The sequence below is a fragment of the Protopterus annectens genome, chromosome 2.part0 (assembly GCF_019279795.1).
Source record: "Protopterus annectens isolate FY-2018-M chromosome 2.part0, PAN1.0, whole genome shotgun sequence".
In the NCBI taxonomy this organism is placed as follows: domain Eukaryota; kingdom Metazoa; phylum Chordata; order Ceratodontiformes; family Protopteridae; genus Protopterus; species Protopterus annectens.
The window spans coordinates 927,921,206-927,940,617 of NC_056728.1; the positions used below are offsets into that span (position 1 = coordinate 927,921,206).

General features: G+C 43.8%; 1 protein-coding gene across 2 annotated transcripts in view; it reads left to right on the top strand.

The window, feature by feature from the left end:
* The window catches only part of GRSF1 (G-rich RNA sequence binding factor 1), a gene marked incomplete in the record, with an annotated part of 1,027,193 nt that overhangs the window by 393,086 nt on the left and 614,695 nt on the right, over positions 1-19,412 (top strand).

Genomic DNA, 19,412 nt, shown 5'->3' on the forward strand with positions numbered 1-19,412 from the left:
GGCGGGCCGAGTCTTCCTCCTCGGCCCTGCCGGCCAAGCAAGCGGCTTCTCCTAAGGCCTCCGGCCCTTCTCCTTCCCGGCTCCATTCACCCCGTTTTTCTCCAGAGCCAGAGGAGGAGGAGGCCCGGTCGCCTTAGAGGTCATCGAGGCAGCACTCCCATCCCGCCTCAGTGGCCTCTTCTAGGTCAACTAGAAGCTTATCCGATGCAGACATGGACCGGATGATGCGTAGGTTCCTCCAGGCCCAGCTGCAGATGGGAGTGCTCCTGCCTCCCACCCTCCAGGGGTAACTTGACCCCCTTTTTCACCCTGATAGTTCCTCCTCTGACCCACTTCCGGGGTTCGGAGCCTTCGGAGCCAGGTAGCGTTGAAGCCAGGGGAGTGTCAGCTCCAGTAGTACCTCATACTTCGGTGCCAACAGCACCTTCGAGTTTGTTGGGTCCCTTTTTGGATCCAAGCTCTCGGAGCCAAGAGGAGCTGAGCTTCGGATCTGGAGGTGTCAGTGTGTCTTCGGCTCCATCTCTGTCAAGGCATACTGGCTCTTCGGATCCGATTGCTTCGGTGCCGGCTCCGATCCACACATCGGATCCGAAGGGACTGCTCTTGTACCCCAGGGAGAGCAGCTGACGTTTGATGTTGTGGAGAGGGTTCTATTGAGGGGTTCGAGGCCCCAGGCTTCTGTCCGGCTCCACCCTGCACTCCATCTCAGACGGGCCTACCTTCCATCACCCGGCCCCAGGGACAGCCTGCGCCTACATCCCAGATAGTTCCCTTGGAGGAACAAGATGTGGTTGGTGAGGCCTCTTCGGACAGCCCCTCTGAGGAGGTTCCTCACAAACGTAATTGCAAGAGGAGGCCCTTGGACTCACCTGAGTCCTTGACAACAAACACAGATTTAGAGGAAGGGGAAGGTTCCCCAAGGTCACCCCCCGAAGACTCTCCTTTGGAGGCATCATGGAAATGCTTCGAATTAGAGGGGGGTGGTCTGCCTAAAAACCTTCCTCTGATGAGTCTGTGTTTCTGGAGGTGTTTGACGCAGGCCCATCTACCTCTTGGGTGTCCCCTCCCGCCGACCCCCTGGTAGACCTGATTGCTACCAGGGCATGGTAGGAGCCGGACACTGTGGAACCCATTCCTAAGAGGCCTGATAAAATTCTTAGTCCCCCTTCCAATAGGACATGCTGGAGCAAGGGTGTTCCTGTAGATGCCATGTTGGTGGCGGCCACCACTGAAAAGGAACTTGTCCAGGAGAGTTCCTCGGTCCATCCTCCAGACAAGGAGTCTCGGACGATGGACCGTTTGGGGAAGCGGATGTTCGCTTCAGCCACCTTCTCGGTAAGGTCGCTGAATTATATCGCACACGTGATACGACTCCAGCCGGATCTCATCAAAGAATACGCCGGGTCGCCCCCAGAGTCCAAGTCGGCAGAGGATAAGAAAGTATTCTCTACTTGAATGGCCACTCTCAAATCCATTTCTAACACCTCTATGTGGCTCCTCTACCATGCCACGGAAGGGGCCGCTAGAGCTAGCGGAGCGGGCATTGTCTTACGACGGCATGTTTAGCTCTGCCATTGCGATTTTGCGGAACCCTTCAAGGCATCATTCGCTAATGCCCCGTTTGGCATTTCTTCCCTGTTTGGCAAGACCGTACACGACACACTGGTCCAGAGCGAGAAAGACGGGAAGACGTCTGCCATCTGAGTCTGCTACTCTGCTCCCCAGAGGTCCTTCACTAGGAATCAAAAGGGACAGAAGAAGATGTGGTTCTGGAAATCTCAACAGTCCCATTTCGCTCCAGACCCCTCGTCCTTCAGAGGCAGAGGAGGACAGGGTGGACGCCGGCTCAGAGGCAGAGGGGGACCGAAGAATTTCAGGTCGAGAGAACCCTTTTCTTATTGGCCCCGCGCAGCAACCCTGAAGGGTTACCCGACTGCTCTACTCTGGAGGCAGTCTGGGGGCATTTCTTGAGGCACCTAGCAATGTGGGAGTCCATTACAACAGATCGCTGGGTGCTTCGGATCATATCCAGAGGTTACAAGATTCCCTTTCTCAACCTTCCTCCCAAACTCCGGAGCCTCCCCGATGTCCCACCCAATCAAAGGGAAGCAGCAGCCGCAGAAATCCTTCAGCTGCTAGAAAAAAGAGCAATCCAGCACGTCCCCCCAGGCTAGTCTGGATCAGGCTTTTACTCCAGGTTCTTTTTGGTGCCAAAAAAGACGGGAGACTTAAGACCAATCCTCGATCTATCCTTTCTAAACCTGTCAGTGGCCAAAGAGAAGTTCCGGATGGTCACCATTCAATCCATTCTCCCACTCCTGCAGGAGAACGACTGGATGTGCTCCATAGACCTCAAGGACACGTACTACCACATTCTGATGGACAGGCGATCCAGAAGGTTTCTCCGCTTCCGGCTAGGAGCCAGCCACTACCAGTTCAGGGTCCTTCCCTTTGGTCTCACCACAGCCCCCAGGGTGTTCACCAAAGTATTAGCAGTGGTAGTGGCCCACCTGAGACTTCAGGGAATACAGGTTTTTCCGTACCTAGACGACTGGCTCCTGTCCGCCCCCACCAGGCATCTACTGTGCTCAGCTAGAGATTATTTCCTCCATCTGGCCCCCCGACTGGGAATCGCAATCAATATCAAAAAATATTCTCTCCAACCTACCCAGGTCTTTAGACTTCATTGGAGTCAGATTGAACATAAACCTTTTGCAGGTCTTTTGGACTCCGGACCCTGAAGCTCCACGTGCTAGCCCTTCTGAACTACCCGGCTCCTCCAGCGGAATTGGTCCTGAGGGCTCTAGGCTCCATGGCGGCAGCTATCAATCTGCTACCCTTAGCGCGCCTGAACATGAGGGTACTGCAATGGACCCTACAGGTTCAGTGGTGCATCCTGCAACATCCACTGAGTTCACCCATTCCCCTCAGCAGGGTTTGCAAGAAAGCCCTACTCTGGTGGCTCCAGTCTCCAGACCTCCAGAAAGGGCATCCTTTCTCTATCCCCCCCCCCCTCTAACCACAGTGACCACAGACGCTTCTTGCCTTGGGTGGGGGGGGCACTGTATGGGCAGAACTGTCCAAGGCACATGGACCCAATTAGAGACCTTGTTGCACATCAATGTCCTAGAGATGAGAGCGGTGCTTCTTGCGTTGCAAGCACTCCAAGCCCTTCTTCCCTTGGGAACTATTGCAATTCAGACAGACAACAGGTCAGTCGTCTGGTATATCAACAAACAAGGGGGAACCAGATCCTACCCATTTTGTCGAGAGGCCATGAGTGTTTGGGAATGGGCGATCTCCACCAACCACTTTCTAATAGCAACGCACATTCTGGGCTGGCCGAACATCTAGGCAGACAGGTTGAGTCGAACCATCCTTTCACCATACGAGTGGTCTCTGAACCCGAGAGTGGCGAAGCAAATCTTCCTCAAATGGGGTCAACCTTGCTGCGATCTCTTCGCGTCTCCTTCGAATGCAAAGTGCAGCGACTACTTCGCTCTAATTCCCCCGCCAGGGGAATCCCCCAGAGACGCTCTGGTGCATGTTTGGCCATCCGGTCTACTTTATGCTTATCCTCCTTTTCCCCATATGCTGAAATTCTTGCAGAAAGCACGTCGGTTGGGGAGCAGAGTGATCCTCATAGCCCCATTCTGGCCTCATCAAGCGTGGTTCCCTTGCCTATGGTCTCACCTAGTGAACACCCCATGGGTTCTAGATCCCACTCCGGATCTGATCTCTCACCCGCTAGGGTTGACAACCCAGAACCTAGACAACCTCAAGCTCACAGCTTGGTTGATCCAGTTCCAGTGATAGCTAAGACTCCCGTTATCTCATCATCTGTTAAGGCTATTTTAGTAGCCGCTCATAAGCCTTCCACGAGAAAGGCTTATAATAGCAAATGGAAACGTTTTTCAATTTGGGCGGAGCGCAGATACTTAGATCCCTTTACAGTTCCATTACCAGCAGTGCTAGAATTCTTATCAACCTTATTCGACCAAGGTGCTAGCTCCTCTACAGTCAAAGTCCAGTTAGCCGCAATCTCCCACTATCATGTGGGAAGTGGTTTTGGCCCCCTGGCCTCTTCTAAATTATGTAAGACCTTTTTAAAAGGCACCTTCCTCTTGAGACCTCCTGTTAAAGATCCAGTTCCTCTATGGGATTTAACTCTTGTCCTCCAATCTCTGACAGCTCCCCCGTTCAAGCCAGCAGCCTTGGTGGACATAAAATTCTTATCCTGAAAGACGGCCTTTCTTATTGCTATCACTTCGGCCAGAAGGGTTTCGGAACTTCAAGCCCTTTGCGCCAAACCGCCATACTTGGTTTTTCGTAAAGAGTTTCCCTCAGGACCAATCCTTCCTTTTTGCCCAAGGTCGCATCGGAACCCAACATCAACCAGTCCATTAATTTACCAGTATTCTTTCCAAATTACCAGAACAAAAGTGAATATAAGTTACATTCCCTGGACATACACAGGCAATTAAGATTTTATCTGCACAGGACCGCTGGTCACAGGAAATCGGACCAACTCTTTGTATCCTTTGCGGAACCCTCTTTGGGAAAACCAGTATCAAAAGTTACATTGTCCTAATCTGCAAAGAAGATAGGACCTTGTGCCCCCTTGCTTACTGACATACCAAATCACTGTGGCATTGTCTGTGAAAACTTTTAGTTGCCTGAGATGAAAGAGGGAGTGGAAAGCCTGAAGAACCAAAAGCAAATCTCTCCTCTCCTTTACATTGATGTGATCTGATATCTGATGAGGAAGCAAAAACCTGAACCCCTGAGAGGGACCACAGGAGCACACCACCCCCATCTGAGGTGTCTGTAAAGAGCTACTGAGTTGGAACTGGAGTTTGCAAAGGAAGTCCCATCTTGAGTGAAAGTTGATGACTCCACCACTGAATTTCAAGTTTGAGACAGGGAAAAAAGGGTATGGTGAAGCCGGGGGATGGCAGTATTGGAGTTGCACTGAGTTGAGTTACCACCGAAGCTTACTGTTATGGAGCCTGGTGAGAGGGGGTAATGGGAGTGTTAGAAGCTATGAAACCAAGAACTCTGAGAAATTCCAAGGTGAAGGAAGAAGCCTGTGAACAAAGGGATTGGAAAAAGGCAATTAGAGCCAGATTCTTGTGAGGGTGGCAAAGGTGTCAGTATGGGAACTCTATGAAGCTTGCAGCTGAGGAAAATATGATCCTGTGAATGTGTCAGAATTGACTTTTGGAAGTTTATGATGAATTCCAGACTCCATAATAGGGAAGTAGTGAACCTGAGATCCTGAAGCAGAGAGTTGGTGGGAGGAGCTTAAATAAGCAGATGGTCTGGATAGGGAGAGATCCAAATTCCTTGGACCATGCATAAAATAATGACAGGAGTGAGGCATTTGGTGAATACCCTTGGGGCAATACAGAGAGCAAAAGGCAAAGCAGAGAACAAGGAAAGAGACACAGAAACATAAAAATTTCCTGAAGAGGGAATGGATGAAGATGTGAAGATATTCATCCTTGAGATCCTAAGGTACCAGAAAGGTCTGGGTTAGAATAAGAGGAAATGTCTGCAGGGATAGCATCTGAAAGAAAGGAATCTTGAGGAAGGTGTTCAGCCTGGCAAGATCCAATATTGGCTTCAATGTGCCATCCTTTCTTGGGACGACAAACATCCTGGAATAAATCCCCTTCACTTCCTGAGCAGGAGGCACAGATTGAATGGTGCCCTTTACCAAAATGGAATGAAGAATATCTGGGAATTGAGATAGCTGTTCCCAGGTAGGCTGAGGAATGCCTGAAAAGGGCTGAAGGGACTTCCAAATCATGAAATAATCTTGACATAATGGAAGAACCCAGCAGTCTGAAGTGGTTCAAAGCCAGTTTGGAAGAGACTGGGAAAGATGGAGAGACAAGGGAACCTGGCTAAGGGAAGGAGGAAGCAAACTGTCAAATAGAACCCAGCTTGAACTGGAAAGTAGGCTTCTGGGTGGCAAGAGTCTAAGAATTAACAGTAGGCACAGACCTAGAAACTCTCTTGCTCTTGGAAAGAAGAGTGAGATTGCCTATGGAGAGATGCAGACTTGGAGGGATCATTCCTCTGGAATGAGAATAAGTGAAATAAATTACCAAGGACAAAATACCAGGCTTTGTCCTTGTCCTGGAGAGTATTGAAAAACTCAGCAACAGTAGTACCAAAAAGGCCTTTATTGTCCAAAGGAGCATCCAAAAGATTGGCCTTAATGTCATCGGGCAAAGCCTGAAGACGAAGCCAAGAATTAAGTGTCATACCTGAACCAAAGGCAGCAGCCCTAGAAGAGGCATCAGCTGCATCTTAGTTGCATTTAATTGAGTGGCATGTAATTTGTTAAGTAGAGACTAGCAGGGAAATGGACGAGGCCTAACCTGCAGAGTCAGAATGGTCAGAAGCCACCTTAGAAACGTGAGAAAAGAGAACCTAAATGGACCTGGTCATATGAGTCTGGTTGTTAATGGCCCTAAAGGATAAAGTAGCAGCAGTGTAAACTTTTTTGCTAAGCCTTTCCATAGCCCTGCTGCTGTTATCTGAAGGCAACAGCTTGGTAGAAGGAGGTAACTTGGATGGCTTGTTAGAGGATAATGACACTACATAAAGGTTAGCAGAAGGAATTTATAAAGATATTTGCACTTTTCAAGCACTGTATAGAATCTGTCTGGCTTATGTGCAGGAGGCTGAAAGTCTGGGGGATGCAGGTGCTGACGAGAAAGTATCCAGAAGGGCACCCAGAAAAGGAGGAAACTAAGATGGCTTGGGAGACTCCATCTGTAGGAGCTCATAATAGAGACTTGAGAACAATCCTGCTTAAAATAATCCATCATACTGGCATTGGTATCCCCAAAGGAGAGCTCCTCTGATGGAGAATCTGGACTTATGGAGCCCTTCTCTGAACTGTAGCCCAAGGGGAAACGATTTGGGAAAAATAAGTCAAAGATTGTTTTCCTGAGTCAGGGTCCTCATCCAAGGAATCCAATTCCCTAGGTCTCATGAGTAGGGTGGAAGTCCAGGAAGGCACAGGAATGGAGACCCTTTGATGGGGTTTCAAGGCCATTAAAGTATGAAACAAACCCTGAGTGAAATCCTGCCATTTACTTTGGGTTTCAGGGTCAGACCCTTGGTGAGGCTCAGTCATGGTCATAGGAATCTCCTTTCTGACTAAAATGTAAGAAATCTTCCTCGGCCCATTAGAAATAGCCAGCCAGAGTTGCCTCTCAGTAACGGGTAGAGGTGTTTGAAAAGCCCCCGTGGACTTGCAAGAAGCTGGATCCATGCCAACCACTGATGGGGTTGTGGCAGAGGAATCTGAAGCAACCACCGGAAGGTCCTCCGGGCTTTCACCTGTCTTGAGAGACATTCAAGACGAGGCTGGATAGCAGCTATATCAGTTCTAACTTTTTTGGCTTTCTTGGCAGACAGCTGGCCCTTGGAATGGGAGGATTTTGCCGTAGCACCTTGAGCCAACAACTTAAGACATTGGTTCTCATGGTATATGTACAAGGAGGAGAGATTACTACATAAGTTCGTAGGCAAAAATGCCTGGCAGGTAGAGCAGTTTGTATGATCTTGGGAAGCGCCCAAACACAAGAGAGACTGGTTGTGGAGGTCTTAATGGGGCATCTGTCTCCCATGCTGACTTTTTCCCTTTCTGGATGACACGAACCAAACTACAACAATAAAAAGAAAAAACCCAATGGGGCACTTACTTGAAACTTGGCTTGGTAGCCTGCACAGCAGATGGGCATTCAGACAGACATTCAACAATGGCATTTGGACTGGCAGCAAAGAAGTTTTGAGTTTGTGCGTCTGTGTCACCTTTATGCCTTTGCTCAGGGGAGCATGTGTGCATCTATGATGCCTACAAGTACTAAAGCCTTATTATACCTAAAGCCTTATAGCACTAAAGCCTATTATACCTGCCAGACTTTGGGCTATCCTTTGCAGGATATCCCTTAGGTTCAGAATACTACAACAGTGATAATGGAAGATGTCCTTCAAGAATGCAACTGCAGTCATAACATATGGGTTGTCCTGCCTCAGGCAGCCCTCGGTCGGCCGAATTCCAAAGTCTGGGTCCGGCGTCGGCTGGTGTCGCCTCCTCTCCGATGTCACCACGGCTGGAGTATAAAGGTATCGGCCGACGCCATCTTCTTCAGTCTTTCTTGCCGCGCGGTGCCCGAAGCAGAAGCAGTTCGCAAGTGCCGGTCGGTCAGCTCCTATGTTTTCAGTACCGAAGTCATCTAAAAGCTAAGTACCCCGTTGGGGAACATTTATTCTTGACTCAGCCGATGTCGGAACAAATTGAGAAAGTTAATAATTGTTTGTCTTGTGGTAAACAAATACCTCATAAGGACTTCCATTCTCTCTGCCTTCCTTGCCTGGGCCCAGACCATGACGTCTCGGCCTGTGCTGCCTGTGCTTGCTTTAATAAGCGCACTCTCAGGCACCGGGCAGAATTCGCCAAGGACTTTTTCGGTGAATCTTTTGCGTACATCATGCCGTCGGATCAACCGACTACACAATCTGCTAAAAAATGCAAGGACCGGGACCGACATCCTTGGCCCGCGTCTACTACCGATGCTACTCCCAAACCCTCTGCTAGTGCTCCGGTCCCTTTGGAAGTGGTAAATCCACCGCTCCAGGCCGACAAACAGCGTTAACACGACCTTCGGTCTCGGAGATCTCTCCGGTGCCGGTTGTGGATTTTCCTCCGGAAACCAAAGTTCTGGATCTACCCGACACCATTTCTGTGGACAAGGTTACGCCTGCATGTGGGGCTGCTAGGCCTCCTGTATCCATGTCCATCAAGGCCTTTGCACGTGCTAAGGCCGCAAGCCAGGCCAAGGCCCATCCTAGACCTACTGCCCAGGCCCCTTCTTCTGATAAGCAGATCATGTCTCTGGCTGCTGATCTCATTTCCCTTATCAGGGGGTCTCAGCCTCATCTGGAAAGGGGTCCCCAGCCACCTGCAGAGAAAAGGCCCAGAACTGAGCAGGCGGACGACCTCTCCTCGGATGAAGCCTCCGGGGATTCTGAACACTCTGATGCCCAAGAAGAATCCTTCCAGGCCTACGAGGACACTGATGCTGAGGAATCAATTCCCTCTGCCTCCCCTCCAGAGGATTTCTCTTTTGGTGAAGTCCTGCATTCCATGAGGGAACATTTTCAATGGCAGGGTCAGGAATTCTCTGACTCCAGGAAAAGGCTTCGTACCTTCCTCAAGCTTCCCCAGCACAGGCCTTTAGCTATTCCACCTGTTATGGATGTCTTGGATGATGTTTTCTCTGACTCCAGTGCTAACCCTGATTCTCTTCCTCCGGCTCCTATCAAGCCGGACAGATATAGGGTCCCTGACACTCACAAGCACCTTTTTAAGGCCCACTCTGTGGATCTAGCAACTATTTCACAGGGCCCCAAGGGAGTGGCTGCCTCCTCTGCCAAAAACCCACTGCCAGCAGACAGGGAAGCAAGGTCCCTGGAGAGATGGGGTAAAAAAGTATATACTTCTACTACCCTGGCCATGAGGTCACTAAATTGCCTTTTTCACATGTTTCAGTACCAGGATTTTCTCCTGGATGATTTACAGAAAAAGTTAGCTTCTCCTGAGCCTATTGATAAAAAGGCATTGCAGGATCATATACATAGCACTCAGCAGGTTAATAACCACTTTCTACAGTGTGGTTTATGATGCACTGGAAGCTTCATGTAGGGCAGCTATGACTGGAGCTGTGATACGTAGACATGCTTGGTTAAAAGGATCAGTCTTTGCCTGACTATGTTAAAGTAAAGTTACTTGATGCACCTTTGGAAAAACAGAAGCTTTTTGGTGCTAATGCACAAGATGTATTGAAATCCATAGAGGAAAAAGCAAAGTCAGTACAGACAGTCAAGGATTTCCTTCAAGTTCAGCCACCCAGATTCAGCAGAAACTGGCCCTCAAAGAATTGGTCCTTCCCCGGCTCAGACAAGTTTCAAAGGGGAAAAAGCAGACGTGCCCGAGGTAGAGGACAATACCGAGGATCTCACAGGGGACGCCAATGGCAACCTCCAAATCAAAGAAGTGGTGCAGACAGTTCAGCTACACCACAAGGACAATCACAATGACTTGATTTTCATTCCGCCTACAAAGGTTCAAAGAGAAGCACCCTTGGGCGGAAAATTATCCTTATTCTCACAAAACTGGCATATCTTAACCAAGGACAACTGGATTCTGTATTTGATAGACAAAGGTTACAGATTCCACTTCCACACATTACCAATAAGACAAGGCATGCCAAACCTGCCACATCACCAAAGGGCAGAGGCATTCTCTCAAGTTTCCAAGCTGTTAAGTATAAAAGCAATAGAAAGGGTTCCTCCTCAGGAGCAAGGCCAGGGATTTTATTCAAGACTGTTCCTTGTTCCAAGAAAAGAAAACAAATGGAGACCCATACTGGACTTGTCATCTCTAAACACTTTTCTCATAGTGCCAAAGTTCAAAATGCTGACGTTGCAGCAACTCCTTCCCATGCTGGGCAAGGGGTCTTGGCTGGTCACTGTGGACCTCAAGGAGGCATACCTGCATGTCCCAATCAGACAAAGCTGCAGAAGATACCTCAGATTTCTTGCAGGGACAGAGCATTATCAATTCTCAGCATTGCCGTTTAGCTTATCTACTGCGCCCAGAGTGTTCACGAAATGCCTGGCATCAGTAGTGGCACACTGCAGACTGCAGAGGATTCAAATATACCCCTACTTGGACGACTGCCTCATACAAGCAGACAACAAACAAACCTTAAAAGAAAACTTGGACTATGTCATGCATCTACTGCAGGCCTTGGGATACACAGTCAACATTCAGAAGTCAAAGCTACTGCCATCCCAACAGATTACCTTCTTAGGAGCCACACTGGACACAGAAAACCAAATGGCCTACCTCACAGAGGAAAAACAGCAGCATTTACCAGAGTACTTCAAAGGCCTAGCAAAACTCTCCCAGCTGACTGCAAGGAAAATCCTGCAGGCCCTGGGGTTCATGGCATCTTGCATCCTTCTGATACCTTTGGCAAGCCTTCATATGAGAAAGCTGCAATGGTATTTAAAAAACTTATGGTCTCAACACAGCCAAGGCCTAGAGGACATAATCCCACTTATTCCATGTCTGCAAAAAATTTTTATGGTGGGCTCAAGCCAATCAGCAAAACAAAGGTATGCCTTTCACCAGACCTCAAGCAGGCCAAATGATTACAACAGATGCCTCAGACCATGGATGGGGGGCGCACATGGAGGACAGGTGCATTCAGGGGCAATGGACCCCAAAGGAAAGACATCTGCACATAAACCAAAAGGAAATGTTGGCAGTGATACATGCTATCGAGACTTTCGAAAAATCACTACAACAAGGACATTTACTGATAAGGCAGACAACACCACTGTCATGTGGTACATAAGCAAGCAGGGAGGCACTCACTCTTATCCCCTCTGCAGACTAACAATGCTTCTCTGGGAAAAATCCCTGAGCCTGAAGATACATTTACAATCCCAGTTTGTATCGGGCAAGGACAATGTACTGGCGGACAACCTGAGCAGAAATGTCATGGATCCACACGAATGGATGTTGCATCCTCACATTTTCTCTCAACTGACGAAGGCATGGGGAAGACCGGATGTAGATCTTTTTGCATCTCACTTAAATCATCACCTGAAAAGGTTCTGCAAAAGGACTCACCATCCTCTAGCCTGGAAGACGGATGCTCTCTCCTTCAGCTGGAATTCTCTAAAAATTTATGCATTCCCTCCTCTGCCTCTGCTGACCAAGGTGATACTGAAGATCAAAGCAGAACACCCAACAGGTATTTTGATAGCTCCAGACTGGCCAAGGCAACACTGGTACCCATTGTTATTGACCATAACTCAGACCAAACCATGGCCCCTGACTCTATGGCCCCTGCTCCTAACACAACACAATTACAGAACTGTACATCAAGACCTGAAATAATTACATCTGACAGCCTGGAGACTAACATGACTTCTCCACCTAACTCTCTATCAAAATCGGTTCAAGAGATCTTGCTGGACGCACGCAGACCTTCCACAAGAAAAGCATTTTCAGCCAAATGGAAGAGATTCAGCATCTGGAATGCCAACAGGGGTCAGGACACAGCATTACCGATTATACCTCAGATTTTAGAATACTTGGCAGAACTACTTCATACTGGACTTTCATACTCTTCAATAAAGATTCATGCCTCAGCAATCTCAGCAAAATACAACTGTGACCCTCCAGTGTTTTCTCATCCCTTGCGAAAACAGTTTCTAAGGGGAATAAAGAATATCAAACCGCCCAGAAAACAGCCAGTAACTGCATGGGACCTCAATTATGTGTTGGAAAAATTAACTCTTCCTCCATTTGAGCCAGCAGCAAGTTCAGAAATGCAATTTCTTTCATGGAAGATGGCCTTCTTATTGGCAGTCACATCTGCAAGAAGGGTTTCAGAGATACAGGCACTCATGGCAGTGCCTCCCTTCCTCATTTTTCATCAAGACAAAGTTTCTCTAAGGACCAATCCTACATTCATGCCCAAAGTTATTTCCAGGGTGTCTATAAATCAAGCTATTCACCTGCCTACATTCTTCCCCAGTCCTCAAAATAGGGGGGAAAAGCTGCTGCATACTTTGGACATACACAGACAACTACGTTACTACTTGGACAGAACTAAGGCCACCAGAAAGTCTGACCAACTGTTTGTAGCCTATGCTGCTGGAGTGCAAGGAAAAGCGATCTCCAAACAATTTCAAAATGGATTGGACATTGCATCAGATTCTGCTATTCTTTCCATGGAAAAGGTGTGCCAGCCAATATCAGGCCACATTCCACCAGGGCTATGGCCACTTCCACAGCTTTCCTAAGAGGAGTGGCAACAAAGGACATTTTAGAGGCTGCTACATGGAGCTCCGTGCATACATTTACCAAGCACTACAACCTGCCCTTATATTCCAGATCCCGAGCAGGCTTTGCTTCGGCAGTCCTGCAAGGGATTTTAGCTACACCATCCTTATCTTAGTTCCATCCACCCCCAGCTTGGCTATGGTATTCAACCCATATGTTATGACTGCAGTTGCATTCTTGAAGGACATAGTACAGTTTTGTACCTACCATAAATGTAGATGTCCGATAGATATGCAACTGCAGTCGGATTTTCCCTCCCACCTACCCCTCTGTATCCTTCTTTTTGGGTCCCTACCCCCTTTTCCCTTTAGCTGGGGGTATGCCTATGGTGTATCTGTTTATTACTGTTGTGCATGTTTGGGATTATTTTTATCCATTTACCAAATTTAGCCTTCCTAGGAGGGCACCTGGCATCTGGGGCAAGAAACACTGAAGAAGATGGCGTCGGCCGATGCCTTTATACTCCAGCCGTGGTGACGTCGGAGAGGAGGCGACACCAGCCGACACCGTACCCAGACTTTGGAATTCGGCCGACCGAGGGCTGCCTGAGGCAGGACAACCCATATGTTATGACTGCAGTTGCATATCTATTGGACATCTACATTTATGGTAGGTACAAAACTGTACTTTCATTATTTCTGCCCGTTTGTGCTTCAGGCCTGGATTTTAACACTTTATCAGGTACTTTGTTTGATTAACTGTTAACAGATTTATTACCACATTACATTATGTGTACACAACACAGCTGGCTGTTACAGGAGCTGACTTCCCTAATACATAGATTACACAAGTAAAACAGACACTTTACCATAATGACCTCTCCCCCCTTACAGAATAAAACCCTTGGTTCTGTACTGAATGGGATGGGTTATATGAGGATGGTAATCCATCCGTATTCAGCAGGCTAGTGCCAGGCCTGTATCTGATGGTAAGGTGCAATACTTCAGGGAATTAGTGCCTTCCTGGCAATAAGACATTCCTGCTTTGCAGTAGAGTACTTTAACTCTTCTTCCCTTCCTTACTTAGATAGTACACTTGGTGTTCATCACCTAACTCAGATTACGGGATTCCAAGATGGCTGCTGACTAGACTAGTCCCTATTCACTGAGCTCCTCACTGTTATGTAACATCCGGCTAATTTTTACAACTTTGGAGTGATATTTTTCCTCAGGTTTTTTTGTTACAAATTCCTCTGAGACTACATCTACGTACTAGGAGTATTTATTTTTTTGGAAAATTCAGCTTTGGAATTATTTTACCTCAGTACAGTTTTGGCTTCAACAGTTTTTGGGCACGTGCAGCTTGAAGGCTCATTTCAGAATCACCTATCCTGACTTCACACCTCTACTCTGGGCATGGCTGGCAAATCTGACTCCATAGAGACAGACAACCAAGGCCAAATTCTCCTCTATGCTTTCACCTGAGAAGGATACCAGTTCAAAAAGACTAAGAACCACTAAACAATCTTCTGAGATTATAAAAGTAAATACTAAAGACATAAATGACTCAAATTTTCATTTAGATGAACTAAAAATGGCATTACAACCTATTCAAAGTGCTATACAAAACTTTTCTGAACAATTTACTGATTTTGGTAAAACTTTAAAACAAATAAGTGAAAGAATGGACATTATTGAAAGTAAAAATATAGCCTTAGAAATAAGAGCTGACTCAGTGGAAAGAGATATAAAAGCTAAAGATAAGCTTATTACAGAAATTCATGCTAAACTACTGGGCTTAGAAGCTAGGAGCCGCAGAAATAATATCATTATTAGAGGATTACCTGAATCTTATGAGAATCAAAATTTATTATCAGTGACAAAGCAGATCTTTGAGGCATTACTAAACTGTGAGGCAACTTCAAAAACTGTAATTATAGAAAGAGCGCACAGAGCCTTGCGTGCCAGTCAGGATTCCAGCTCTCCTCGGATAATATACACTAAGTTACTAAACTTTCAGGATACTCATCATATTCTAGAAGTAGCAAAAAGCAAAAAACAGTTTGTCTGGAATAATCATAATCTGTCATTTTCACAGGATTTGCCTTCACAAATAAAAGCGAACAGACAAAAACTTTCACCATATTGTGCAGATCTTATTAAAAGAGGGATAAGGTTTTGTATGCGATATCCCAACCCTCTGTCTTTTAGCTATAATGACAGAAAATATATGGTCACAGAACCTAAAGAAGCCAAAGACACATTCCTTAAATTATTCAAGATGCTTCCTGAATCAGTGTCATAATAATCACATTGCCTAATTAGCTGTAATGGCTGTTTTTTGTTTTAGTCAGCATGCTTTCATTTATTAACTTGTTCTTTTATTTATCTGATTGGTGACTAGTTTTATAAATAGATTAATTAAGCTAGCTTCTTATTAGGTTCGATTCACTTTTATGGTCATTTAGCGCTGTCACCATCATAGATTATTTTTTTATTTCCACAATCTTTAATGTAACAGTTTATGTGAGGTAGTAGCATAAAATGTATTATATAGTGCCATTGCCTTTAACTATAACAGTTTCAAGAACAGTTTGGAGGGAAATCTCCAGGGTCTCGAGACATTATAGAGTTGCCAAAATATTCATTTTCTTCTCAGTCACATCTCCAGAGTGTGCACGCACCCTCTCTGGGTCTTCAAGACTTCAGGGTGACGTCAATGTCTTGGAATAAATGGTAAATTCTTCCGTGCATCTGTTCGGTAAGGCTTGGAGAGTTCCAGTTGTCTGATGCATGGTTGCGCTGTGTCTTGGCATCAGTGAAGGATGATTGTGGCTCCTCACTTCAGGACTGTTGTCGGTGTTCCCGAGGCTGAAACTGGTGAAAGGTACCTTTTGTTTAATGTCTGCTATTCATTGTGGCGGTCTTCTTCACTCGCAATATGGGATAAGAAAACAGTGTAGTCAGGAGCCTTGCGTAACCGTGAATGTCTTATCAAGGCTCTAGCAGGTATTGACGTAAATGCGGAAGTAATGATACTTCGCATACACGAATGGAGTGGTAATGCTCATTGTTTTTTATATATAGAACTCTCTCTAAATTGAGAGGTAATGTAATTTATTCTAAACTGTCTTCTCATTAAAATAAACATTTTTTTCTGAAGTGTTGATAAATAGTAATATGCTAACACATTGTAAATAGGAATGCTATCTTACAAGGTGAGCTAGATTGGTTAGTACAATCTATGGAGGATTTTGGGGTGATGTTCATTTTTGTATTAATAGTTTAGGTGTTTAAAGGCTTTCATATATTATTGTATTTAAGACTGATAATATTTAAGTTAATATAGTAAATTTATATAAGGGTTCGTTCTTGCATGACTGTCACTGGTAATATGTAACTGCTTGTTACATATCAATACACATTTTACTCAAAATTTAAAGGAATGATTAATTACTCTAGGATGTAAATTGATTGTTTATGTGGTCTTATATATAACTTATAACAAAATGTTTTGGTGATTAATGGTATGCATAATTAAGATTGGAAGTGATGTAGTTTTATGTTGATGGTTAACCCACAATTAGTTCTGAAGATGACCTTATTATTATTAGTATCATATTTTTGTTCTCCATAGTATAGTTTGCATAATAGTTTAGATGATTAGTGGCATCATATTGTCTTAATTGCATATAGTTATATTAACAATCTATTTCAAACGGCAATTCGTATATTTTATATTTATACGTTTTTTTCTTTTTTTCTTTTATAATATTTGTGTTATAAGGTTAAGTACTTCAATGTAACAATTTTCTGTCTTATAGGAGCTTGGGAATATTTTTGAATGGGGATTGAGTTTGTCGGACATCTTGTGCTTTGTTAGTTATGTAAATATGTTTAGTTGGGTTAATAGTGTTTTAGTCCTTTTCAGGACTCTACTTAATGTTTCCTCTTTCAATATGAAGCTATTGGCAACCAAATTCATTAAGTGTGTATTGACATTGTTTTTTCTTCCTTCTATAGATGTATTAGGGTGGGTAGGCACTGGGGTTGGGATGAAGGAAGTATATAATTTTAAAGTTAATAATATGTTGAAGTATAGTATATTTGAGAGTTACTGTTTTACCAAGACTAAATTAGATCTTCTTTTGAATTGTAGTATGTATTTACAAGAAATTACACTTAATTCCATCATGCGTGTTACCAAACCCTTATTATATACATGACAAACTTATTAATAGTTGATTCCTGGAACATAAGAGGAATCCAAAATAAAGCCAAGAGGTCCTTATTATTTCATCTGATGTATAAATCACAAGCTAATATATGCTTTATACAAGAAACACATATTCCCAGAGAGGATTGGGATAAACATAATAGTAAAAAATGGATCAAAAAAATAATAGCTTCTGGTGACACTTCAAATTCTAGGGGGGGGGGGTGGCTATTATTATTAAACAAAAATTTCAAGGCATTATTATTGATGAAAAATATGATAATGAGGGAAGATGGTGTCTTTTGACTGCTACCATACTTAACCTTGATAAACCTCCTCTTCTACTAAATTTATATGGACCTTGTAGTCAACAACACCTTTTTATTTTACAAATGTATAACATACTCACTTCTTACGAAGACCATTATGTTATAGTGGGGGGGGGGATTGGAATGCTGTAATTAACCCAGACATTGATCGCACTAGTTGCTCCACTTCCTATAATAAACAAGCATCCCTGGCTCTCGAAGATTTAATGTTAGAATATAATCTCATAGACCCGTTACATCTTATAGAGTACCCAAACAAAAAATATATATACACTTATTACTCAAAATGCTGTCATTCATGGTCAAGATTAGATTTTTTTCTGATATCTAATATTTTTTTCAAATTATATCTTAGACTTTAGTATTGATCCCAGATTTTTCTCAGATCATTCTAGAATTTTACTAAAATTAAATGTAACTTTTAAAGCTGAAATTATATCTAAACAAAATAATTGGACAATGAATAACAACTTACTCCTAAACAAAGATATTTGCAAGTTATGTTCAGAAACAGTTCTGGATATGGAAAATCAATTAGACTCAACAGATATTCCTTATGATATACAGTGGGCTGCTTGTAAAGCGAGGCTGAGGGGAATGTTTATTGGTAAAGCTGTTTATCTAAAAAAAAGCAATTTAATGAGAAAGAAAGAATTTTTAAGCTAAAAATTCAATCTCTTGAAAACCAATATAGATTAAATCCTGATCCCATGCTTGAAAAGCAAATTATAGATTGTCAAAAAGAACTTATTTTACTTCATCAAAACAATCTATCAATGTTAGAGCAAAGATTATTAGCAACGTACTCTGAATGGGCTCAAGTACCTTCTAGGACCTTGGCTAGAATAATTAAAAATAATTTTATGAGACCTAAAATAGTGTCCCTTCAACATAAAAACAAATTATATAATACGGACAAGGAAATTTTGAATCTGTTTACAATAATTTATACAGAGTTATATTCTAAATCTTCCAAAGCTAAGGTGAATAGCCATATTAACAGCTTTTTAGGCTCTTTAAAATTTCCTATGGTTAATGTAAACCAGCAGAACTTTCTCTCAGCCCCTCTTACTCTCCAAGAGATTTCTGATTCAATAGATAGACTTAAACCTGGTAAATCTCCTGGACCTGATGGTTTCACACCGGAATTTTTCAAATCCTTTAAACTAGTGATTGCTCCTTTTCTTCTCAAAGTGTATAATTATATAAAAATTAATGGCATAGCAGATCTTCATTGGAATACTTCAAAAAATATTTTAATTTTGAAAAATAATAAAGATAAGACAGACCCGGGCTATTATCGGCCCATTTCATTAATTAATTTGGATATTAAGATTTTATCATCTATTCTTGCTAATAGATTGAAGCAGGTTCTACCTTCAATAATTTCCCCAGGCCAAACAGGGTTTATGTCTCAAAGACATGTATGGGACAACACCCTGACTTTGGAATCTATTATTCATCTTATAAAAAGTGACAATAACCTAATGTATGCATTGATTCTAGATGCATCAAATGCTTTTGATAGAGTGTGCTGGGATTTTCTATTCCAGACCATGGCCTGTTTCAAGTTTCCCATCTCTTTTATAAATTCAATAAAAACCTTATATAAAGAAACTTTTATGAGACTTCACATCAATGGTTCTGCATCATCCCCTATAAAGATTACCAGAGGTACGAGACAAGGTTGTCCTTTGTCTCCCTTTCTTTTTAATCTATATTTAGAACCATTATTATTATATATATCTCAAAATACTTTTCATAGGATTCCAAGGATTCTTAATACTAATTTAGTTTTCTCTGCTTTTGCTGATGATATTGTCCTATATTTTCAAACTCCTATTACAGATCTTAATAAAATAATTAACTCTATTGAACATTTTTCTCTTGCTTCGAATTATCTTATAAATCCTTTGAAAACACATATTCTTCCTTTAAATCATTTGGTACATAAATCTTACTTATTTTCGGACTACCGTTTT